The sequence below is a fragment of the Tupaia chinensis genome, unplaced genomic scaffold, assembly GCF_000334495.1.
Source record: "Tupaia chinensis unplaced genomic scaffold, TupChi_1.0 Scaffold139757_1, whole genome shotgun sequence".
Taxonomy (NCBI): Eukaryota; Metazoa; Chordata; class Mammalia; order Scandentia; family Tupaiidae; genus Tupaia; species Tupaia belangeri.
The window spans coordinates 4,117,375-4,144,039 of record NW_006199637.1 but is presented as its reverse complement, the minus strand read 5'-3'; the positions used below and the strand labels follow the sequence as shown (position 1 = coordinate 4,144,039).

At 52.8% G+C, this 26,665-nt stretch overlaps 1 protein-coding gene and 1 non-coding gene across 2 annotated transcripts in view; both read right to left on the bottom strand.

Moving 5' to 3' along the window:
- DNMT3A (DNA methyltransferase 3 alpha) overlaps positions 1-26,665 on the bottom strand; it is a 118,992-nt gene that overhangs the window by 90,920 nt on the left and 1,407 nt on the right. The gene's annotated exons all lie outside the window — the stretch shown is intronic.
- MIR1301 (microRNA mir-1301) lies at positions 13,689-13,744 on the bottom strand. Its single transcript, NR_129484.1, has one exon. It is a non-coding gene; the product is annotated as a microRNA mir-1301 (primary transcript).

The window sequence follows — 26,665 nt, the reverse complement described above, 5'->3', positions numbered from 1 at the left end:
TGCAGGGAGTGGTGCTCCCAGGCCATGATCCCAGCACGGTGGCCCTTGACATGGGTCCTTTGACAAGCACAGTCCTGCTGTTCCCAGCACCAATGTCCGCTCCTCGCCCGGGCCAAGGACCATACTACAAAAACTGTCACTACCAAAAATCAAAAACTGTCACTACCAAAAGATGCATACCAAGAACCCCACCACCGTGACAAGCAACTTTTATTCTTCCCTTTGTATTTTTGGTGTCCATGGGGACCATGAATGGTGTGGCCGACAACCCCGTAAGTCTTTAAGAATCCCATCATGACATCGCGATTTTGATGCTAAAACTATTGTGGCGGGCCAGCAGATGGCATAGCGGTTACGTCACTGGATTCCCACATGGCCAACAGAGATTTCAGTCCTGGACCCAGTGGCTTGAAAATCATGACAAGCACGTGTGCGTGCGTGCCCAAGATCCCGGGAGGAGGATGGAAAAGAAGGGATTGCGGCGTGACCATCCCCCCTGGAGGGTGATATCTCACTTTCCCTCTCACTGTCTCTGTCTCTCCCCACACCAGCTGGCGCACATGCCCTAAGGCAAAAAAGAAAAAACAAAAAAACGCTCTAAAAAAAAAAAAACCTACCATGGAAAAAGAAAATGAATTTTTTTTTTGGGGGGGGGGAAGCTGGAGGGTGTGTGTGCTCACCAGAGAAATAGAGAGACAGGGAAAAGAGAAAAGGATTTACGTGACCATGCCGTAAATCGCTTCTCCATTCCTCCTCAGGATTTTGGGCATGCACACATATGCCTCTGGGGTGTTTCTCTGACTCTGGATCTGGGACTCCCAGTCTGGGACTCAAACCACAATCACGTGGAATCTGGTTGCCTTAACCACCAGGCCACAGAGCTGGCTCAAAAAAGTAATTTTTGAATATACACACAAATTTCACTAGCTTCTAAACCCAATAGAGTAGAAAAGATTTTTTAAAATTTAATAATCAATAATTATATTTTTATTGTAATTTCCGATTTACACATAATTGTTTTACATCGTTGTGAGGCAAAGTCTGCCTTTTCTTTCTTTTCTTTTTCTTTTAGTTTTTGCTCTAGGGTGCATGCACTCACCAGAGAGAAACAAAGAGAAGAAAAGTGAAAAATCATTCCCCAGGGAAATGACCATGCCATAATCCCTTCTCCTCCACTCTCCTCTCAGGATTTTACACACGTACACACAAGCACCTGGCATAATTTTCTTTTTTTTTTTCTTTCTTTTTTTGAGAGAGAGATTTTTGCTATAGGGCACATGTGCTCAGCAGAGAGAGACAGAGATAGAGGGATAGAAAGCAAGAAATCACCCCCCAAGGGGAGTAGCCACGCCATGACCCCTTCTCCTCCATTCTCCTCTCAGGATTTTGGGCATGCACGCACACGTGCCCAGTGTGAGTTTTAAGCGGCCAGGTCTGGGACTTGAGCCGGGGTCAACTACGTGAGCCCAGTGATGTAATCATTACACCATCTGCTGATTTTCAAGCTGCTGGGTCCAGGACTTGAACTGTGGAGTTGGCCGTGTGGGATCCAGTCATTTTAACCGATATGCCAGCTGCTGGCCCAATACAGTCTAGTTTACCAAAGCCTGCATACAGTGTACAATGATGAAACCAAGGACATAAGGACATCTGTCACCCCCAACATTCAACACCACACTATGACACTGTGCAGTGCACACGCAAAAATCACTGTGCCGGTGCTTTGGGAGCATGCATTTCTTTCTTTCTTTTTTTTAAAAAAAGAATTATCTATTTAATTTTATTTATTCATTCATTTATTTTGACTGGAGAGAGACACAGAAAAAGAAAGAGAGAGAGGGAAAGTGAGAAAGGAAGTCACAAGGTCCAAGACTCGAACCATGGTTGACCATGTGGGAGTGTCCAGCTCCTTAACCACCACGCCACCTGCTGGTCCCCTGAATATGCATTTCTTCGTCACTGGCATTCACTACTCCTCTGGCACACATTCCAAAACCTAGTCCATTTGTTTCACACATGCTTGTGTCTTTTTTTTTTTTTTTTAAGAGGTTTTTGCCTTAGGGCATGTGTGCTGGGGGTGGGGAGGAGGCAGAGACAGTGAGAAGGAAAGTGAGAAATTGCCCCCCAGGGAGAATGGCCATACCGCAATCCCTTCTCCATCCCCCTTGCGGGATCCTGGCAATGAACAGACACAAACCTAGCATGATTCTCAAGCCGCCAGGTACACCACGTGGGAGTCCAACACCTTAACCACCATGCCACCTACTGGCCCAAGACACTCAGTTTTTATGAAGTGGGGACATAGAGCGTTTGTCTTTCATAGCCTGACTTATCTCAAATAGCATTATATCTTCTAAGTTCATCCATTATGTCTCAGATTTTTCCTTAAAACGCAAAAATCACAAGATTGGGCTGAGCAAGAGGAGAGACACAAAATTTATGGATCTGGAAGGCAGACTTATGTCTGAAGACAAGACAGAGTCCTTAACAGGCACTTAACACAGTAATACCAGGTACTCCGGGGCTAGGAGTGAAGAGAATGTATATGTGAAAATAAAAAAGCGGAATGAAAAAGCTGAATGAGGCCCAGGAGGAAGGGCGACTATTCACGAGGCTGGAGCCCCACGGCCACATGCAGAGTTCGGATTCCAAACCAATCTGAACATGCGAGGTGCGACAACAAACCTGTGATCCTGGCTAACAAGGAAGCTGGGAAGGAAGAATTGAAGTATGGCAAAACCCTGTCAGGGGTACCTCTCTGTCTGTCCTTCTTATACAAAAAATGAAAATTAAAAACAAAACAAAATGAAAAACAAAAAGAAGCTGAATGAAAGAAGTGAAATTCCTAGACCCATCTCCCAAAGTCAGAAAGTTTATATATGAAATAGGGCATAAAATAGAGGGTCTTTGGGTCCAGCAGTTAGCATAATGGCTATGTCGCTGGACTCCCATGGAGTCGACCACTGTTCGAGTCCTGGACCTGGTGGCTTAAACTCACGCTGGGCACGTGTGCGTGTGTGCCCTAGATCCTGAGAGGAGAATGGAGGAGAAGGGATTGTGGTGTGGCCATGACCCCGGAGGGCGATTTCTCGCTTTCTGTCTCTCTATCTCTCTCTTTCTGGCGAGTGCAGGCACCCTATAGCAGTGCGGGGGCCGGGCCCCCAAAAACAAAAACCTCCAAAAAAAAAAAAAAAAAAAAAAGAGGGTCTTTGCTCAGAGACTGAACTTGCACAGTTAAGAACAAAGGCAGAGACCAGCAGATGGCATAATGGTTGTGTTGCTGGACTCTCATGTGGTCAACCACGGTTCTAGTCCTGGACCCGGCAGCTTAAAACTCATGCCATATCCATGACCACGAGTGCCCAGAATCCTGAGGGGAGAATGGAGGATGAGTGATTGTGGCGTGCCCATCCGCCCAGGGGGTGATTCTTCACTTTCTATCTCTCTGTCTTTTTCTGTCTCTCTGGTGATACGCATGCCCTATAGGAAAAATCTCTCTCTCAAAAAAAGAGCAAAGGGAGCTGGATCCCACATGGCCAACTGCGGTTCAAATCCAGGCTCTGGTAGCTTACAAAACATGCTGGGCATGTGTGTCTGGTAGGATGGAGAAGTGGAGAAGAGGACTGTGGCAAAGCTATGCCCTAGGGGGCCAGGGGGAGGCTGTCTTTATCTCCGCACCCAGGCCCTCCGGCATAAAACCAAACCAAACCAGGGAACCCAAGGTGATTTTAAATGTGGATATTGGCTATTCTGCCACTGGGCTGCGAGAACGTACTCAGTCAGACCTTTCCCGCTTTTCTAGAGAATCTCTTCAGTGCATGAGAAAAGGTCTGGGAATGCCAATACAGATCCCCCGTGACTAAAATGGCGTCAAAACGGCTCGTTCAGATCAACCAATGCAGATCTGAAAGTCCACAAGCCCCACCATCGTGCTCAGAGCTTCCAGATAGATTTTTAGGGCTGTGTTCTTAACCCAGGAAGGAAGCCAAGGACTACCAGACATTCAAGGGAAACCTCCAACTTGGAAGATAGAGACCAGAGCAAATAAACCAAAACAAAACTCCACAAAAACAACTCAGAGGAGACAGACGTTATACACAGAAGATATCCATTCACGAAACACGAATGTGATGCTATTCCAGAAGAACCTTCAGAGAAAGAGAAAAAAAAAGAAACTCCTAGAAATCAAAATCATGCTAATGGAAATGCAAAATATAATAGCAAAAGAAAAACGATGGAAAACAGGAAAGGAAGGAAAAGAGAATAACACAATTGGTCCAGAAGTCTCCACATCTGAATAACAGAAGTTACAGAAAGAAAAAACAAAGGAGAGAAAACGACCAATGAAATAATTAAAGAGAATTTCCCAGAATTAAAAGATATGAGTGGCCTGACTGAAAAGACACATTAGATGGTCAGCACAACAAATAAAAACAGACCACACCAGGACCAGCAGTTGGTGTAATGGCTACATTGCTGGACTCCCATGTGGTCTACCACGGTTCGCGTCCCAGACTCAGTGGCTTAAACTCACGCCGGGCGCGCACGCACACGCGCGTGTGTGTGTGCCCAAGATCCTGAGAGGAGAAAGGAGGAAAAGGGATTGTGGTGTGGCCATCCACCCTGGGGGGTGATTTCTCGCTTTTTGTCTCTCTGTCTTTCTGGTGAGCGCAAGCGCCCTATAGCAAAAACCTCTCCAAAAACAAAACAGACCACACCAAGGCACACCACTGTGAAATTTCTGAGCACTAAGACAAAGAGAAGATTCTACAAGTTTCCAGTCAAAGGTGACCAAGCACAGGAGAAAAGAGAAGAAGAGTCTCTGGGATGAAGGTGACAAGTGGCCACATGATCACAACCTGGCACAAGTCACGGAGGGCCGCAGACCCCATGTAAGCAGTGACTCAAGACTCAGGCATGCCAGGCGGAGCGCTGCCTTTGCCTTGCCCTCTGCTGTTCAGCCGTCGCTGCTTCCCTTCTCCTCCTTTTAGACAGGGTCTCCTGTCTCCATCCGCCCCCTTCAGCTTCTCAGCTGGGGCTACAAGCACTCCCCACCGTGTCTGGCTCTTTTTTCAGACAGGGTCTCATTGTGTTTTCCAGGCCGGCTTCAAGTTTCAGTCCTCCCGCCTTAACTTCAAGTCCCTGGGATCACAGGTGCACACCGCCATGCTCAGCCTTTTGGCTCAGTCAGGAACTGCACCTGGGCCTCCCGTGTGGCCCCAGCCTGTGGAGCGCAGCATCTTAAGCAGCGTGCCACTGCGGCTGGGGCATGGACTGTCCTGCCCTGGCGAAACTACGGCTGTCGCTCACTGCCAAACTCTGCTACCTGAGCCCAGGAACAGAATGGCCCGGATGCTGACAGACACCTGTCCTGCAGAGTGTGCTAACCAAGGGGTAAACTGAGCAAGAGGAAGACACCAAGCCAACAGATGGGGACTCCAAGGGAGCAAGGGGGACAGGGAATTCCAAGGAAGGACCACAGAAAGAAGTCACAGGACAGCTGCCGCGTGCCACATGCCTAGAGTGCAACCAGCCCGCGGCGACAGACAGCAGGTTACTCAAAAGTGGAAGTGAAACTCTTTCACCTCCAGTGACTGTCCCCTCGAAAGCCTTCCTGACCGCTCGCAGGTGTGGTAGGAGCGGGCAGCAGGGACAGAGAAAATAAGGCCAAAGGGAAAAGAGAGTCATGATTAACTTTGGGGGAAAAAAAAAAACAAAAAAAGATAGGAAACTCTTGTACACTCTAAGGCTCAGCTGGGAATAACAGTTACATTGATATAGACACTATATGTTGATTTTTAAAAAGAATTATTTATTTTATTTTACTTAGTCATTTATTTAAATTTGACCAGAGAGAGACAGGGCAGTAGGGAGGAGTAAGAAAACCAGCCACCAGGTCCAGGACTTGAACCGTGGTCAGTCATGTGGGAGTGTCCAGTGCCTTAACCACCATGCGACCTGCTGGCCCCAAATACTGTATGCTGATTTAACAAACGTGCAGAAACACCCATGTGTACGAGTATGTGTGTACACACACCTACATTATGCATGGATCAGAGAGTTAATGGTTTAAACAACAGAAACGTATTATCCTGCAATCCTAAAAATCTGAAGTCAGACGTGGTTCTTCACGCTAGGCCAAGACCAAGGTGCTGGCAGCGGACACTCCTTTCTGGAGGCTCTAGGGAGAATTCCATTTCAGCTTCTAGAAGCCGTTCGCATTCCTTGGCTCATGGCCCCTTTCCTTCTTCAAAGCCAGGGAGGGTCACTCTCTGTCCCAGCAGCTGCTCTGATGCGTCCGCCGCACCTCCTTGCCAGCCTCCATCTTTCACTGCTAAGGACCCCTAGGCTTACTCTTGGGCCCACCCAGATAATTGAGGACAATCTCCCAGGCTCAAGGCCCCTAACTGAGTCCCGCGTGTGAAATCCCCCTTGCCGTGTCAGGTGGCACAGCCACAGGTTCAGGCGATTAGGATGTGGCCATCTTCGGGGGATATGATTCTGCCGACTCCATGAGCACATACATACGTACACACTTAGACATGCATGAGGCAGCTTGGAAAGGATCCTGGCGCGGTTAATAGCATGTTTACCACAAAAGCATTCAGGATGATGGCTGGGGACCCGAAAGGTTGGTCATGTAGGAAAATCTACTGGGGGCCAGCAGTTGGCGTAAAGGCTATGTTGCTGGACTCCCATGTAGTCGACCGCAGTTTGAGTCCCAGATCTGGTGGCCTAAACTCACGCGGGGCACGTGTGCATGTGTGCCCAAGACCCCGAGAGGAAAATGGAGGAGAAGGGATTGCAGTGTGGCCATCCCCCCTGGGGAGTGATTTCTCGCTTTCTGTCTCTCTGTCTCTCTCTGCCTTTCTGGTGAGCACACGTGCCCTATAGCAAAAAAAAACCTCTTCAAAAAAAAATAATAAAAACACCCAAAAAAACAAAAACTACAGAACAGGAAGCCAATGGAAAATGTCTACATAGATGAAACGAAAACATGCACATTCTTCAGAACTATGAGATATAAAATTGCTAGAAGAAACGGCTAAAAGGATTGACAGTGGTCGTCCCTGAGAAGAAGAAGAGAGTCGGAACAGGCAAAGAAGAGCTGCATTTTGTTAGGAGCTTCTAGTGCATTTGACTTCTTAAAAATATGTAGGCAACTACTATGAGTAAATATAAATTAATTTTTAAAAAGAGAAAATGGGGTGGGAAAAGGGCCTACGTCCCAACTGCAACCATTTCCTCCTCTACAAATGAGGGCGTGACGAAGGCCCTTCCCCGGCTGCTGTTCGATGAAACCATCACGTCCCACAGAATAAGCATCATCAGCCCTCACCCACACAGAGTTCCATCACCAGCTACAAAAGCGGAACCTCCCTCTCCGCCCCCCACCCCTCACAAAATCTTTAATCCTCCAGATACATCATTTCCACCACGCCCAGCCCAAGCGCAGCGTGGTGTACCTCCTTCACAGTCCTCCTGGGCTGCAGCTGTGCCAGTCAGCGTGGCCTGTATCCCTACCACGACCCGCTCACTCAACAGCCCCACCCACACCAACGGTCCACGATTCAACTACCCCCTGGAGCTCTAAGACGTCCCTGCCACATGAGCTCCCATAGCCACTGTCCCCCGACGCCATTCCCCCCTTCCCTGCCAGCCTTAACCCCATCAGCGCTCCTGAGCTGACCACCGCAAGATTCATCTGCAGCCTCGCTCTGGCACCAACCAGATTGTCACCTCCCATCTCACTCAACAAGGGCTTGCCTATAATTATCCTCTTTCAAAAACAAAACCGTCATCACCACAAACCTACATCCTTGCTCCACCAAAACCAACCCCAGGGCTATCATGCCAAGAGCCCCGTCCTGGCTGTCTCAAGTCCTCGCTCCCAATTGCTGCAAACCATTTGGCCATCTCTGTAGCCGGTTTCCCTCTCTCCCTCGTCTGAATTCTGCTGCTCTTGTAGAGGCCTTTGGTAGTGTGGGCCTCGCTAGACCTTCCCGTCCTTCTTGGTGGGGAACACTCTTCACGGGGTTCTGGCTGTGCTTGCGCTGACCTCACCTTCCAACCCAGGCGCTCAGTGAGCCGGTGACCAGGCTGAGCCACTGAGAGGCCTCCCTGGAACTTTCCTACGGATGCTCTGGGAAGATGCCAACAGGGCAGGTGTGACTAAGGAGCTGCTGGCTTCCTTCAGCATGGGGCAGGCAGGTCTGGGAGCAGAGAGCCAAGAGAAGAAGATGGAGGGACAAAACGCCAGCGCCCTTGTCAGCCCCTGGATCTGGCTGCACCTGGAGGCAAGGGCGTTCTCGACTTCCGGGTACTGTGAGTCTCCACTATTTGGGGTGAACCTGTGACTTAGCTGACAGGGTCCCTATCACCCGCTACTCGCAATCTGCTGCAGTCCTCCCTGGGAGGCAGACCTGGTGGGTTCAAATCCTGGGTTTATTTCTTATCACTGGTGTGCCCCTCGGTTTTCTTGGCTATAATATGGGGGAAATAGTATGCACCTCCTAGGGCTGTGGGGATGAAATGGAATGCATTTAGAAATGCTTATCGAGGCCTGGCACAGAGAATATATGCAATAAACCTGAGCAATTGCTAGTCCCTACTCACCCAGCCCACAGAGTCCTCTCCTTGAAATCCCTGGAGTGCCTAGAAGTGGGCTTCGCTCAAGCAGGGGCCCGGACTTACTCCGCTCCCGCAAAGTATCAGGCACTGAGGGCATTACAGTGCCAACGTCAAGCAGGGCATTATAATGCCAATCCTCGCACCTCGCCCCAACCTTTTGAAGAGGGTATGTGTTTTACCCCCATTTTCCAGATGAGCAAAATGAGGTAGAAGGGGGTTCATCAGCTGCTCAAGGGTACAGAGCTGAACATGGGGGAGCCAGGTACAACCGGAGTCTGTTCCACTCAGAAGCCCACAGTTTCTCACTCCATCCTGATTTCTCAGAGGAGTCCATGACTGTCACACATGTGTTAACTCTGTGCACGGATCAGTCAGCAAAGTTCCCAGCTGGTCTCCCTTCCTGGTTAAGCTACTCTGCAGTAGGAGCTGGGGGGAGGTGGTGCCAGGCACCGCCACCTCTCGTCACCCATTCATTTATTCCGTTCTTTACTGAGCACCCATATGCCAGGCACCATTCTAAGGGACATGAGTTAACCTATTTGAATCCCCATAACTACTCTATGAACTCATGAAGTCGCTCCTATAGCTCATGCCCATTTTATAGAAGAAGAAACCGAGGCTTAGAGACGTGTATTACCTCTCCGAGGTAGCACAGCTAGAAAACCCCAGGCAGGACTGTGAGTCCAGGTGCCTGTGCTCACTCGGCCCTGGCGAGCATGCACGCAACACTTAGTCACAGATGAGCACACTAAACGCAGATCCCAGAACCAGCTCCCCGACCAGCTCTCTGTGCCCCTGTGGTGACCCCAGCACACAGAGAACAGCCTCATGGCTGACTCTCTATTTGAGCTTGGGAGGAGGCCTGTGGGTGACAGAAGGCAGGATGGCATCTTGTACCCCCCCACCTAATCATCTGCCAGGGTAGTGATAAGCTCTGGGCATGGTGCCAGCTGGGGGGAGCAGAAAGCCGAAGGGGGCTTCGGGGCCTCCCAGACAGAGATGTCTATCTGCTGTCTCCCCCTCCTGCCGCAGCCTATCTCAGTCACAAGACGGGGCTGGATAAAGAGGAAGGGGAGGATGGGAGGTCTTGGGGCCACTTTTGAGTGAGAGATGCCCATCATCATACCATGGCTCTTTTAGAAGTGTCACCCCCAAACCACCAGCTGCCCAGAGAATACCAACAGCTCTGCCATCCTGTTCCCCCTTCAAAGCCCGTCTGGCTCTGGAGTCACAATAAGACGACTGTGGTCCTCCCACTGCCCTCGAGGCCACAGCACTGCCAGCCGTGCCACCACCAGCATGAGCAGTCATGGTTGCACCAAGCCTGCTGCCAGCCTGGCGGCCACAGAGCCAGAATCGGACTCGTCTGTGCACACCAACGGTTACCATGACACAGCCCCAAGAGCAGGGGAAATGCTTTATACCCAAAATAGACACAGCGAAGGAGCCGAACTTGTTCGCAGGAGCAGAGATGAGCCCTAAAGAAGCAGGCATTCTGAATGTTGGAAACCAGGAGGGACCCCCTCTGGGTGCTGTGGTAGCAGAAGGGCTTCCCACGGCCGGGAAGTCGGGGTGCAGGGTGGCTAGGCTGAACATCCATGTGAGCACAAGCCATGGGGCCCCTGATGGGCTCTGTGGCAGCTGTACGCATGGCTCTCATTCTGTCGTTCCCAGAAGGGGCCCATGCTCCACATCTGTGTGCGTCTCTACTTTCTCAGCCTTCTCTAAAGGAGGGTCCACACCTGCCAGCCCACTCTGCTCACTTACTGTCTCCTTAGCCATGCTTGCCATGTTGTACCTTGGAAACCCTTTGGGGATGCTGTCTTCTTCCCCAAAGGGTGGATGCCTCTGCCAAAGGACAGCAGAGTGGCTGCACTGAAGATGAAACATTCGTCTGACTTTTCGGACCCCTGAACCCCTGCCCCAAGGGCCAAAAGAAGGAGCTGCTTCCTGTCTGAGTGACTGAACCTAGTCACAAGGAGAAAGTGGGCTGCTGATCACAACGGAGCCGAGGATGACGATGCCGGGGACCCCGGGGATTCCATCAGGTGTCTCAGAGCTCCCATGTCCAACAGGAGGGGCTGGGGTTAGTGGAAAACTACAGTAATAGGAACAACAACAGAGTGTGACAGCTTGGCCTTCAGATCCTTCGGGAATGAAGGTCTAGGTCATGCCACCAAATGAAAGCATGACCTGCAGAGGACCTGGCGGAGGCCTGAGCACAGGGGGAATGCCTGGGTTTGGGAGGAGGAAACCAGAGAGCAAGTGTGGCCCTGTGAACGAATGCAGAGACAAGGACCGCAGTAGCTTTGCATGTTCTCTGGTTACTTGATATCTATGTGTTTATTACTTATCTAAAAGCCACCGTATATTTCTCTCCTTCATCCCACTGTTTTCTGAACAAGGTCTTGACAATTAACTTTATGGTGTTGTCTTTAGGTAACAGAACAGGAGGTGGGACTGTGACCGACTTTGATTAGTTATTAACACAGCCAGGGGTTGCTAAGAGTGATTCTGGGGCTCCTCATTTGGGCAAAAGGATAAAAACTTCAGAAGAAGGAGGCCAGCATGTGCCATGGTGGTTAGGGCGCTGGGCTCCCACATGGCTGGCTGTGGTTCGAGTCCTGGACCTGGCAGCTTGCTTACTCACTTTCCTCTCTTTCTGACATTCTCTGGTGAATGCATATACCCTATAATAAATTTTAAAATAATACTAATAAATAAAATGAGATAAATCTAAAAAAGTAAAAAAACTTCGTAAGAAGAATCATTATGTCTCATAGGTAGACATCTGGCTACTTGGCCATGGTACAGGGGTTCGATGTGTGTAAAAGGGTGCAAATGGAAGCTGTGTAGCCAAAGGGGTGGACTTCGCCAGTTTTCGATGTATTCATCCTTCACTGCCTACTCTGAAAATAGAGCTGGGGCCTTTAAATCGTTTTCCTTTGCCAGCTGGCACAACATTAAACTCTGCCGGTGCAAGGCACTGGGGAGACACGGAAAGAGGAAGGAGGCTTCCTCCTTAGATCCAATGTGCTCCGTAGGAAAATTCCTGCTTTGTATATAATTCTTTTGCAGCCAGATCCTGCAACCAGGCCCAGCATCAGGTTCCTACAGGATGCAGAGGCTCCCAGCACCCAGTTCTTGCCCTGGGGCAGCTTCTCTAGCGCATGGCTCCTACGGCATGCAACCTCCAGTGCCCTCTCCTGCAGGACCGCAAGGTCCCTGCAATGCGGACAGCTTCTCTAGCACCAGGCTATAGCAGTCCATGACAGCCACAGCAGCTTCACCCAGCGTTCCCTGGGAGTCGAGCAGTCTCCAGTGAGACACTGCCCCATGAACAACTTTCCTGGGACCCAAAAGGATGGATGTCCAGTAAGTTTCAGAGTAGATTTCTAGCAAGTTCTGCCAACATGGCACCCAGCAATTTCTCTGCCATCCTGGGAGCTGTGGCCACACCCTCTCCATCAAGGTCTGGAACTCAGCCATCGAGGCCTCTTGCTTAGGCATTCTACAGTCATGCTAGGGGTAGTGGCTATTCTTACATATATAATTTCCATATTCTTTGGTGTTCTCTTTACTTCTATTAGTCAATCCCTCACTATTCCAATCCCCTGTTAGAGTTCGTAAGTCTTTATATTAAGCCTTCCTTGTTCAACTCACCATGTGGTTTTTGTCTCGTGAACGGACCCTGACTGATACCGTTGCCCACAGCCTCCAAGGCCTTTTTGTCACCTTTGTGATTCCTGGGCTCAGCTCAGCACCCCTGCCAGCTCATGGCTCCCTGCTTCAAGCACTCACTCAACCATCTTTTTATTGAGTGCCATTGCCAAGCGGGCTCTGGGGTGAACAAGAACCCCTGCTTCTGGAAGCTCACAGGCAGGTGGGCACTCTCTCCATCGAGATTTCATTGGCTCCCTGTTGCCGTTCTCCTGCTGAGGGACTCTGCAGGACTGTCCCCTGGGCTGGCTGTGGACTGTGTTCCCACCACACACAGAGCGTGCTCCTCCAGCGTCACACCCTCCTCAGGGTCACACTCTGCCTTCAGCTTTTCTCTCCATTCCTCGCCTTTAAGACCTGGGCTGAAATTAACACTGCAAGAGGCTCCATCTTTGTGACATGGCAACTTGTAGTCACCTAAAACCGTACTCTTCTAGAACTGCAGGGCTCGTGTTTCCTTCTAGAGCAGGCTCTATTTTCTGGTGTCTCTCTATGTAGAAGCAGCACTCTCCTCCCCTCGGCTTCCCAAGCCTACAACCCTGGAGACATCTCACCTCCCTACAGCCCCCACATCCAGCAGGCACCCGATCCTCCACCCTCAGGCTGCTCTCAGACCCATCCCCAGCAGGCCCTTCGCCCCGCGCCATGGTAACCTTGGCAGGTATTCTGCAGCCACTCTCCCTGCCTCTGGCGTCTCCACCTCCTGCTCAGCCTCTCAGCAGGCTGCACACGTGGCTTCCTCAACCCGAAGCCTATGATGCCTGAAGAGAATGCTCTAAAATTGATTCTGGTGATGGCTGCGCAACTCCGAATGCACTAAACCCCATCGAATGGCACACTTACAAGGGCGAATTGTCTGGAACGTAAATTATATCTGAGTGTAGCTACTATTTAAACCCCCCGCGATGCCAATGGCTGTCACACACGGTAAAGCCTGAACCCTGGTCTGGTCTTACACTAATGGTTACGACGGCACAGCTCGGCTCCCACCTCAGCTGACCCCCTCGTTCCAGGCCCGGTCACTGTCCATAGCTGACATTCCCCCGTTCCTGTGCTTGTGTCTAGGCTCACACCATCCTCTCCTCCAAGAGGGGCCCCCTCCTGAGAGCCCCCCAGCTCCCCTCTCCCTGTCCCTCTGCCCACCGTCTGCCCTAGACCATCCACCAGGGCTCTTGGGTCGTTTTTGGTTGGGCGATCATGTTAGCATAAGTGTCTGTCTTCCCAAACGGTTGAGGGCAGAGTTCCTGCCTCGTGCCTTCATGATCCCCCACCCCCAAGCCCACAGTTAGTGCCCCCCTCGATTCCGGGTGACCCTTGAGGCAGAGAGGACTGTGTGAAGTCACTCCCAGGCAGCTGCAACATCCCCAGCACAGTGCTGCGGTGCCTAGAGTGACCCCCCACAACCCCCATTCTAGGGGTCGCTTGGCAGAGCCCCCCAAGGCACTGCACCAAAGAGAGGTCGTCCGCAGGAGCTCTGGGGTTCCCAGGCCAGACGTACACCTGCCGTGGAATTCGCAGGCCCACCTGTCCCCAGGTTCCCGAGAAAAGGGGGTCAGGAGGGCCCTCTGGGGCCAGTGACCATAGGCCACCCCTAGCGGCTCAGATCCAGGCTTGCCTATAGCCACCCAGGTCATGCTTCCTCATCCCCATCGTGTCACCCTCTGTCTAGACTGAGTGACACCAACCAACCATCCACTGACCCTCTCCCAGGTCAAAACTAGGAGGTCCCCCAAGGGCCTTCAGGGCCTGTGAGCTGCTGCTGGAGCCCAGCCCCACCCCACCTACTAAAGCAGGAAGGGGCCAGGTGCCCCGGAACTGCCCGAAGGCCCCTGCTCCGCTGTCTCCTCATTCTCTGCCCAACCAAAACAAACTGCTTGGAGGAGGACGAGAGGAGGCAGAACTCTGAGAACTTGAGCAGCACGTCCCAGACCAACAGGCCCCTGTCCCCGGCAATCCCAGTGCAGTTCACGCTCCCCTTCAGCCCAACCCTGGCTCTGCCCAGAAACGCAGGCCTCGGCCTCCCACACTGTAGAATGGGGACAACAAGCGTTCATAGAGCATCTGAGTCCAGCATTTGACAGGACCTAGCATGGGATAGGCATTCGAGGAATGTTCATTATTTTCAAAATGATTATGTGATTAATCAGGGCAAAAGGCCAGTAACAGTCAGACACATCCTAAGGAAAACTAGACTTGGTCTGAGCCCACCCCCGCTGAGGCGTGCACCCTCTCCCATGAATGGTCTCTTTTCCCACTAATGTCCCTTACTCTCCCCGGATCCCCACCCAGGGCCCACTGCAACCAGAATGGGTGAACTCTTCACCAGAGACTTCAACCTGCCATTACAGCATAGGAGACTCCGAGAGCCAGCCAGCCAGCCAGACACCCACATGTGCACACATACGCAGAGACCCAGGCACACACAGAGATAGATGCAGACACAGATGCGTAAACAGAGAAACACACAGACACCCACACATACTCACACAGGTGTTTACACACACACAGAGAAACACACCGATATGCACACATATAAACACACATAGATTCACACACAGACATGCACACATATGCACAGACACAGATGTGCACACAAACAGACCCAGAGAAACACAGACACACACATGGACACAGACACCCACACAGATGCACACAGATGTGCACACACACAGACACACAGAAACACACTGATACACACACATGTGCACACACAAACACACAGAGAAACACTTAGATACACACTCGTAGTTTCATACAGACACCCATACATATACAGACACAGATGTATACACACACAGACACACAGAAACACACTGATACACACACATGTGCACACACAAACACACAGAGAAACACTTAGATACACACTCGTAGTTTCATACAGACACCCATACATATACAGACACAGATGTATACACACACAGACACACACAGAGAAACACATTGAGACACACACATATGCACAGACACTGGTGCACACACAAACACACAGAAAAACATATAGATACATGCTCATAGACTCACACACAGACATACACACATATGCACAGACACAGAGGCACACATGAACAGACCCAGAGAGACACACAGACACAACCCATACTCATACAGAAATACAGAGACAGACACATACACACAGACACTGATGCACACATACAGACACGAAGACACAGACACACACGGATAAACAGAGACAGACACAAATACATGACACAGATCCATGCAGAGACACAGAAAGACAGCCACAGGCACACATGAGCACTTACATGCAGATACACACATGCAGAGACGACACACACTTGCGCACGCACACACACACACACACACACACACACACACTCCTCCAGTGCTGGGGGCTCCAGGGCACCTGCAGCAGGTGGACTCCTGAGGGCGGGCCTCCCACACAGCTGTGCACACTTCACCTGCTGTATGGGCCAAAGAGGCATTTGGAAGCCAGCTTGGGAACCCCAGAGTCATTCCTAACATTGTTCTGAAAGAAAATACAAAACATCAGCCTGTAAACAAACATTTGCAGCAGAATTTTTCCAAAAGCTGGGAACTGCCCGTGCTAGAGAACTGACAGAGCAAGCAGAAGAAAACCGCATAAACTTGGTTTGCCTCTGCAAAATTAATACCAATTACAAAAACATTTATGGGAACTGCTTACCATTTACACCTAATTACCATGCAGCACAATTATGCATATCATTAAGGGTATGCTGGATTAATTATGCCGTCCGTTTCATTTGATTACACTGCCACACCCTCGTTGCTATCCGCCCAGCTTCCAGGTACCTGCACAGGTCTGAGAACTCGGGGTTCCTGGACTCCCATCCACAGTGGTCCCTGCTGCACCCCACGCCCAGCCAGGGACAACAGCCTGCCCAGGCCAGCTCACCAGCAACGCCACCCTGCTGAGGGGCCACCTTCCACCAGAGCCTACAGAGTGCAGAGATGCTGTGAAGGTCCCCATGGGTATGGTTGCATGTCACAGAGCCAACGCCGCCACGTGTGCCCCTCACAAAGGAAGCGGCCTGGCACCCTCCTGAGGCCTGGCCCTGCAAGCAGGGTGCCTACCTCAGGTCCAGGCCCACACTCATCTCCCAGACCCTATCAGGGCTTTGCACCCCGCTTCCCAGCACGCTGAGCCTACTAGGGGCAAGGTCCTACCCACGTCTGCAACTGCCTCCTGGATCCCCCCCACCCCTCTGCTCCCCCACAGCCCCAAACACCTCTCCCCAGGCCCTCCCTCCCCCTTATTAAAAAGAGAAAAGGAGCCGACTCCCTAATTCCTATCAGCTGAGCAGACGCTCTGCAAATACATGGAGGTGACCCAGCTTTGGGGAAGAGAGTGGGAACAAGAAAGTCTACACAACACGAGAAATAGACCTTCTCAGGACCAGGGAACGTAAAATGGATCGAAGGGACAGGAGGGGCAGGCAAAGGAGCTGAGGAAACTCAGCAAGTGAGAGGGGAGAAGGGTGTGTGCACGCATGCGTGCCTCTTCCGTGCCAAACAGCGAACATGCACGGATGAATTTTAATCCCCAAACACCTGTGAGACCAACTGTACAAGGGCTCTTTTAAACGACAGGCAAAATAAAATACCCAAGTTTAGTGCGAGAAGCAACGTGCAAAACAAACAAACAGAACACGAACCCACGGGGTTATCTTCACTTCACAGATGGGAAAGAGGAGGCCAGAGAGGTTAAGTGATCTGCCCAAGGACACACAGGCAGGAGGTGGCAGAGCCAAGGAGAAACTGCTATCTAGAAAGTCTAGGTGGCCCCAGCAAGACACTACGCTGCCCCTTGGGTTCATGCCTTATGTCATTTTTCTAGAAATTCTTTAGAAAGAGCCCTCAGATCATACTTCAAGTGACACATAAAAGATTCAGTTCTATGTTAGATAAACCATTTTCTTGTTTCTTTCCTGTGCACTTATCAAAAATGCTGTTCCCAGCTTGTCCCACCTATCTGGGTAGACCTGGCTCTGAATTGAGTGGCCAAAAGGCAGAACAGCTTCCCATCGACTTCCAAACCACATGCGTTCTCAGAGACTGATGAGTCGTGCAGCTGGGAGTGGAGGGATAGGCCTGGGCCTTGGCGTTCATCTTCTGGGACAGTCACTGAGAAGCTGAAGCCCTAGCTCCGGTCCCCAAACATCAACATCCCAATGCACAAGCTGCAAGCACCTGGTTAAGTCGCTACCTCCTCAAAAATCTGCAGAGGTTCCTACCAGGTATAGAACCAAGTGCACGTGCCTTTCGAATCCATCACACGCCCCCTGACGGCCCACCCCAAGCACTGACTCAGGGACTGGCCTCCTTCTGCAAGCTGGGCCCAGGCCAGGCCCAGGCTCCCCTGGGGAAATCCTACCCGCTCCCTACTCCTAGCTCTCCCCCAGGTCCCCTGCAACCTACACCCTTCTCTGTGAATGGCATCCTCACCCACGCAGCCGGCTGAGCCAGAAATCAGAGGGCTGCCTCTGACTGCAGATTCCCTCCATCCCCAGCTGCTCCTACGACTGCTTCCCGGGTGCTGCACAAGGCACCCCCTCCTCCAGGCCCACGTTGCTGGTCCCCTGGATTTCTGCTCTTGTCCTCCACCCGGGCTCCTTGCCGCCAAACTCACCTGTCCAATCTCTCCTCGATACCCCAAAATAATCATTCTCAAGTATAAATATGGGCACGGTATCCAGTCGCAAGGCCCATCATTGGAAAACATTCCCATCATCCCTGGCCCAGCCTGGCCCAGCCCTCTGGCCTCATATCCCATCACTCCCTGCGCTCCAGCCACATGGGGCCAGAAGCACTCTTGTCCTCCTAGCTAACTGCTCCAGGTCCTTCCAGACTCAGCTTAAGTGTCCCCTCCTTCAGAAAGCCCTCTGGATCTTCGTTCCCCTGACCTAGGCTGCCCTTCTCAGCCCAGCAATGTCCTGGGTGCACCCTGCCAGGGCTCTTCACCCCACCCTGCCTGGGGATGGTTGGCCTCCTGGCCAGACCCACACCCTGTGCTCTTTGAGGACTAGCACAGTAGCTCACATCTCTGTAGCCAGTGCCTGGCACACAGTAGGGTGTTCATGAGTGAATGGTTAAACATTTTCTAAATCTGCAGCAGACGACCTCCAGAGCGAAACCCCGAGTGCTGCCACGCCTGCCAGCTTGGGGAGACTGGCACAGATCCCAGGCTGCTAGGAGGGTGCTGACAGAAGAAAACTCAGAAGCCATTGCCCAGCCCCACTGGGCTTCCCAGCTGGGCTTCCAGTACCAGGCAGGGCCCTCGGGCCACCACCAGTTGGGCTGAGAACCACCAGGAGTGGATGGCAACAAGCACCACATTGTTGCTGGTAATAAAACCATTAGGAGCCACTGCTGCGTGCCAGCTGCCAGGCGGGCTGTGGTCTAGGCCCTCCCATGCCTCCAGGCACGGGTCAGAGTCAGCCCTGCCAGCAGGCCCAGAACTCAGAGGAGAGGCCACTGCCTATCTGGCCCTGAAGAGACCAGAGGGCAGGGGGTGGACAGGGACGAGAGTGTGACCCCTACCCTAGAGACTAATGAGGGGGTCAGATGGCCTCACAGCTGAGGCTGGGGGTGGACCGTGGTGTGAAGACCCTGTTGGGGATGCCTGTCTTTCTCTTGTCTTCTCAGAATAATAAATAATCTATTAAAAGAAAAAAGTTAGAGATGAATGAAGGGACAGCCAAATCCCAGCTTTGCAAATGATAACACGGAGGCCCAGAAAGGCCAAACTCCCTGTTGGCACTAGAAAAGGGGCCTGGGTCAGAGAGCAAAGGCCAAGGAGGAGGACGGCATCTTTCTGTCCTGCCACACCTGGAATGCTCCATCCCCAGCCCAGCATCCACTGTGGGGTTTGGGGCCTTCCTCAGCTTGACTCTCTCTTCCCTTCCCTAAGAGGTGATGAGAAGACAGGCGACATTTGTAGGGTATATGGTGCGGCAGGGCCTTCGCGGGGTCCCCCTCAGCTTCAAGCAGCCCTGGAGTGATCGCCACTTAAAGAAACGTAGACCCCCTAGGCACCTCCAGGGAGCCAGACACCATGCAGACTGTTTTCCTAAAACATTTTGTCCCATCCAGGCACCACCTGTGAGCTGCGGGTGCTATGCTTCTCCGTGGCCTGCAGACAGAAAACCTGGGGCTCAAAGCTGCTAGGGTTACAACAGCCGGTACTAGCAGGACTGAGATGCAACCCCAGGTTTATCACTCCACATGTCTGTCCCCCCCAACCTCGGAGGAGGGGGACTGAAGCCAGCTCTGCATGGCTCATGTTCCAGGTCCTTGTTTACCTTCCAGTTTTACTCTAGGAGTGCACAGACCCTTCCTCCTGTGGTGTTTAACAAGGGCACCCCTAGAGGCGAAAGGAAGTGCCAAGATCCAGGGTCGGGGAGGAGCTCATGGAAGGGGGAGGTGAGTTAGTGCCAAGCAGACCTCCCTGAGATGCCCGGACAGCTGATAACCGCCGGCACCTCTTCACCCACCTCCATTCCTGTCTCCTGGATCACTGCCACCTGTTGGGGACCCCTAGATCTCAGAGGTCCCCAGGGATGTGAGCCCACCTGCATCCTCCCCACCCTCTGGAGGGGCTTCCTGAAGCCTCCCAGCGTGCTCCTTATGCTCAGGCTGGGTCACTGAGTTCCAAACTTGGGTCAGACCCCAGGTATGTGTCCAGTTCCTGGGGAACCACCTGGGCCACAGCAGGCCACAGCAGGCCACAGCAGGCCGTCTGACTGCTGCCTTCAGGGAAGATCCTTGGAGATTTCCATCCGGGTCAGAACTGAGTTTCAGGGCCCATTCTATAAAGCAGATGTGTCCTCTCTCCCTGGTATGGCCAGGGGTGCCATCGGCTGCTATTTTCTTTCTTTCTTTCTTTCTTTCTTTCTTTCTTTCTTTCTTTCTTTCTTTCTTTCTTTCTTTCTTTCTTTCTTCCTTCCTTTCTTTCTTTTCTTTCTTTCTTTCTATTTTTTATTTTTTTTGAGACAGGGTGACAGAGTCTCATTAGGTTACTCAGCTGGACTTGAACTCGCCGTCCTCCCACCGCACCCTCCCAAGTAGCTGGGCTTACTGGCATGTCACTGCACCTGGCTCAGTTACCTATTTTCTGCTCTCACTCAATCCCTACTAGCCCAGACCTTCACGTAGAGGCAATATTTCTCCCTGAAATATTTCCAGAAACTTCCTAGAAAAGACAAGTATCTGAGCCTTCCCCCTTGCCGTCAGTCTCTAAACAAGTTTCGTTATCCATCGAAAAAAAGATCATCTATCCTGCCCTGGAGTGACTTACGTTTTTTCCCCCATATTCTTATTTTCCTTATTCCTTTTTAAAAAGCATGGTTTTATTTTTGTTGTTGTCTTTAAGAACGTAACACGTTTGCTTCACATACATCTTTTCACAGAATACGAACGTGCAGAAGGAAAAAAGGCACAATCTTTGTGGACAGGTTAGCATGTCTCCTTCCAGGATGACTTTTTCTCGCATGTCCAAGTGTGGATTTCTGTCTATGCGCAGGAATTTGACGAACATGAGATCCCACTGCAGTTTTTCCGCTAACCCTACACCACCATGGCCATCTCTTAGGTCGCCAGGAGAGTCATGTTGCAATTTTCTATGTGAAAACGTGTCATGACGTTTCTGATGACCCAATAACACATCAGAATAAACACGTTGTCTCATTTCAGAGGCATCGGGGGAATCTAAATATTTATTATCCACAAATTTATCCTTTCAGAATCTATACAATTAACTGCCCGGGACCATCCCTTCAAGAAGCCTCTTCTCAAACAGGTTCTGCTTCTGGGGCGTTGAAGGATCCCACTGCCCTGACACGGCCAGGGCTCGCTCGCCTGTGACTTCACTTCCCAGGGTCCTGGAGGAAACTGCCGGCAGACACGCTCCAGTGACCTCCTACCTCCCAGGCCACCGCTGGTCACAGACAAGCAGGATGACAGCCCACATCCAGCTCAGTGAACCCCAAACCGGACCCCACAATCCCTTCTGAGCACCTTTTTACCTTTCCAAGTGAAGTCACTGGAACCCCAGGCCCTGGCTGACCTACTAGGCCTAAGCATCTTCTGCACCAATTTCCAATCCTTCTATAGCAAGAAGAGCCCTAGGCCAGGAGAGAGGAGATCCAAGTTACAGCTCTCCAGTTACTGGCTATATGAGATGGGCCTCTGTCCCCTCTATGCACCCAAACGGGGCAGCTAATAACATGCTCAGAATTAAAAATGACCTTGACATGTGAAACAGAAACAGGAGGGAAGATCAATAGGGATGACGGAGAGCAGGGCCGCGGTTGGGCCACAGCCACATTGGAGAACAGATAGGAACCTGGTCTTAGACGTGGATGGGGCTGGAAGTCTTAGGGATCAGAGGCCACCGCAGGGTAGGCGTGGGCAATGCAGAGCGAATAATCAGAACAAAACGAAACAAAACACCATTCCATATGGGGATTGGGCTAGGAATGCCCTCCTCCCTGTCATTGTCCTCCAGGCAGGCTGCTGACCAGTGATGTGACCAGCAAGAGAGATCTGGCCTGCCAGGCCCTGCCCGCCAACTATCCTTGCAGGGGGCTGCCAGGCACCTGTGCCCACACCCGCAGGCACCATCAGCTTGCCCCTGCCGGGGCTTCCTCCCCTGCGAGTTGCCAGCTCAGTTCTGCCCAGTATGGGGGAGGTAGGAGGGAGAGCAGGGCGGAGTCAGGCTACAGTGGTAGGAACCTGGGTCTCCCTCATTTCCCTTGCACCCCGGCAGGAATGTTCTGGATGCTTTGGCGCCTCAGCCCAGGGATGGAAAAGGAAGGGTATGGAGGCCTCTGGAAGGCCAGAAGAAGGAAGCCTTCCCACCGCCATCCACATCGTATGGCTGTCGGACAGATCTTAGCTTGGTGTTCCCCTGAACTGTCACAACCCCCTGGGGAGGGCGTAATTCAAACCCTGTTCTGCTCCTCTCCAGGTCTGAGCCCTAAGCTCTCTCTGTAAGTATAAAGAATCAAGGTCCTGGGGCCAGCAGATGGCCTAGCAATGACATCACTGGACTCCCACATGGCCGATCGTGACTCAGGTCCCAGATCCAGTGGCCTGAAACTCACACCGGGCGCATGTGCGTGGGTGCCCAAGATCCCGAGAGAATGGAAGAGAAGGGACTGAGGCATGGCCATCCCTCCTGGGGGGTGATTTCTCACTTTCCCTCTCTCTGTCTCTCATCTCTCTTCAGTAAAAATAAAAAGAAAAGAAAAGAAAAGAAAAAGAAGGAATCAAGATCCTACACCAAAGGAACTCACTCAAACTTCTGGCTTCTCACCCAACTCCCACCCCCGCCACAAGCAGGGCAGTTCGTGATTCTCCGTGGGCCACACAGGAGCTACTGGAGCTCAGGGACCCTCTCTCCCAACCAATGTGGAGCCTCACTCTGGCCCCCAGCACACCCTGGGCCCCAGCTCACTCTCACGCAGTACACCTGCCCCAGAGGATGCCCTTACCCAGGCCCTGGGCCTTAACCTTGGCCTGAAAACCCAGCTTCTGTGCTCCAAAATCCTGCTGAGGTACTACCTCCTCCGAGAAGCCTTCCCTATCCCCCCAGTTGGATGTGACCTCACTCTCCTTTGAGCACTTCTCTCTCCCTCTTTCGAGACTGCTTCACTCTGCAGGCACTAATTCAACTCAAAGTGCCCCTCAAAACCAGCACAAGGGCTTGCTTACAGGCAACGCTAAGCAAATCTCTAGTCAATGGAAGAGAATATGGTAGGAAATGCTGCTAGACTGAAGATGGAGTTAGAATAAAGAGCTGCAACAACAGTGGCAGGAACTCATGGGGGCGGGGGCGGGGGCACAAACCACCTGTTGACAACGTGGCTTGTTAAACTCCAGGACAGACTGCTAAGTGGTGCTGGGGAGCTTTCCCACCTTGGAAGAGTCTGAACCAGAAACAGCACTTCCCTCCTCTGACCAAGATTTTGCAAAAGACAGAGAGGTGGACAAGGCTCGTCAGAGCAATTCGGCAGTGCCAGTCCAGGAGCTGTCTACGTGAGGATAATGGTCACAGCGCGCGCACACAGAGCACGCACGCTCTCCCAGGACAGCAATACACGTCATCTCATTTCACCCAAGACTTCCAGGAAGGAAACTGAGGTGCGGAGAAACTCAATGAGCTGCCCGAGATCTCACAGCTGGGAAGTCGGAACGCAGTACCTTCTCACTCCCGGCCCTCGTTTCTGCGGCCTTGAAACTGGCTCAAGTCGAAGCAGGTCCTATGTGGCCACATGCAGCTGCACACCACGTACACACCAATACAGGCACTCGTGCACCGAACCCCATCTTGCCCACACAGCTGGCTAGCCAAGTGGAGGCCACAGAGACAAGCCTCAGGTTGACACTTCATGGGTCTGATGGGGTCCTGCTTTTAGGGAAACACGGCCAGAGAAAGGACTGAAAAGGAGCCCTCAGAATGCAGGTGGAGAGAAGCGCCACCTTTCCTTTTCTGTTAAGGCTCTGCTCAGGAGAGTGACGTACGTCCTCAGAGACACCCAGCCTGGATGGGCAGGTGGTTCCTGATCAGCCCTCGAATCCACCAGAAACCAAACCAGATGTGGAAGCGGTCCTGGGGGCTGTGCCCTGGCCTCAACCGCTAGAGGCCAGGACGCTCAGCTATCAGCCGGCATTAGGGAGCAGGGGTACCAGTGGGGGACCCCAGGCTAGCAAGCCGGAGGCAGCAGGAAGCTCCAAGGGAGAGGAACAGGAGAAGCACACCAGGGACCCTTCTGGCCTCAGGCTCTGGGTAGCACTGGGCCTCACCCCCACCCAAACAGCCCTCGACCCAGCTCCCAGGGCTTTCGGAGCCTCAAGTTCTCTTCCCACCTCCAGCGTTCAGCTTTGGATTCTGACAGTAATTTCAGGTTGAAGAAGGGGAGGACCGGGTCTGTGCTGAACTCACAGCCTTCAGAGAACCAGCAAGGCTGCTCTCAGGCTCCCCTGGCCCACTTGGTGCCCCCAAACAGGAGCCTCCAGGGAGTCTGGGTTCTTGCTGGGAAAGAACTTGGGTTTCTGAGGGAGGTGTGAACCTCGGGTGACAGACAGGGGACACAGGAGAACAGTGGCAAGTGGGAAAGAGCCTGGCACTAAGCCTGCCTCCAGGGAGAGGGCAGGGACGTGGAGTGAACATCCCTGCTGCTCAGCAGACACCCGGAGGGACGCAGAGGTGGGACAGAGGACACACACGGCAGCGGCTCTGGGCACTGCGTTCCACAGGGCAGGTCCGTCTCCACTTCTTCCTGCCTGTGACCCGGGATGAGGGTTTTATGGTTTGCCCCCTCTTCCTTGCTGGCTTTTGAAAGGACCAATGGCAGAGATGGGTGTGAAAGTGACAGTAAAATATCCAGAATGGCTGAGGGGCTTACTGTGAATCGGACTTGGCAAGGAAACCTCAGAAATTACCCCCCACACACGGATTTACACGTAAACCTACAGAATGACACACACGTGTGAAGGCTTAATGGAAGCTGTACTTTTACACCCTCTGCAGAATCAGACGTGACAAACCTGTCTCCTGCAGGGCCCCCGCCCCTCGTAGCACCTCTCCACTCCAAACATCCCCAACTCTGAGAGGCCCTACTCTCCCTCATACCTCCTTTCCTTGGAAGACTTCCCTGATTACTGCCGTGTGGTAGAAAACAGACCACCCTGCTCCCATTCCTAGGTCTGAAATTCCATCACTAGAACCAGAGCCATAGAATTCTGAAGTTGGAATGGACCTTCAGCGCCAGTCCAACCCCCACCCCACAGAGGAATCCTGTCTGCAGACACCCTGACAGATGGTCACTGGCGTCCTCTCCAGCCCTTTCACTGCGGACCGGTCATTCCTTGAATCTAGAAGGAATTCACCCTTCCCAGGGTCAGTCTCCTCTGGAAGGCAAGTCCTTCCTGGGTGAGGACACAGCACAGCCCCGGTCAGCCTCAACCAGGAGCTGCTATCTGAGAAGCCAAAGCTGACTAAGCTCCGAGGAGCAGGAGCGAGGAGCAGGAGCGAGAAGGGACCAGAGGCTGAAGCAGCCCCCTGGAGGGCAGGCAGGCAAGGGTCAGTCCCCCGCTGCACCGCCGGCCAGAGACCCGGTACCTGTGTACACTTGCGTAGGCACACACAGACTCACACTTTGACAGAGGTTCCTGTCCAACAGCCCAACCTGGGTCTCAGTGGAACCTAGGGGCTACAGGGGACCGATGGCCCCAGAAACCCTGCGGAATCTCCTCCAACCCAACTATCCGAAGGCAGGTGGCTCAGTAACTACGGAGATGGCTCCCGCCAGCGCAGGGGCTAGCCTGGAGGGTCCGCCTGACAGCTGGGCTCCCCAAATCCCCCCCGCAGCCGTCCCAACTCCGCTCCCCTGGCTGCAGCTGTCACATCTGCCTGGGAGGGAGGAGGCACACTGGAGCAGCACCTGATCCCAGGATCCCTTCCTAGCCCGCCCGCCCGCCCGCCTGCCCAGGAGGCGGCCGCGCTGGCAGCCGGGGTGAAACCTGAAGACTGAACAGTCCCCGGGGGGATGCTGATGGCAGTCTCTGGGCACGGCAGTGAGGGGCAAGCTGGGTCACAGGGCAGAGGGTGCTTCTCCCGAAGGTTCCTGCCCCTGCTGCTTTGAGGGGGGCAAGCTGAGTGGCTCTGGGGCTCCAGCCCTTCCTCTCTGCCTGACGCAGCCCAGAGCTGCCCAGCTGGGTGCAAGACGCCATCTTGGGTCAAGGTGCAGCTACAGGGGGCTCACCTCGGGCTCCCCTCAGGCTCCCGGGAGCGAACCCCCCGAGCACCAGCGGGCCCCCAACTCCTCACTCGGGGTGCAACACCTACTCCACTGGCCTTCAACAGCGAGAGAGAAGGACGGACCGAGGGGAAGCAGAGAAGGGGGAAAACAGTAGAGGCGGGAGGGAAGAGAGAGGGTGCCCCCCAGAAAGGGGCTCCAGGAAAGCAAAACGCAGTTTGGCAGCCGGAGGGCCGCGGGCCCCAGCGAACGGGGGCTCCGGACCCGGGGCCTCGTCCGCCTGCGGCTCCGAAGCTCGGGGTCTCTCGGGGCGCAGGGACGTGGGGCCGAAGACCCCATCCGCAGCCTCGGCGAGGCCGCGTCCTTCACTGTGCAGATGCGAAGCTTTCAAGGACACGTCTGCGGGCCCGAAGCCCCCATCCGCAGCCTCGGCGAGGCCGCGTCCTTCACTGTGCAGATGCGAAGCTTTCAAGGACACGTCTGCACCGGCCCGGCGGGGGTGCGTGTGCGTGGGTGGGTCCGCGTGCGTGTGCGGGGGGGGGCTGCGGGAG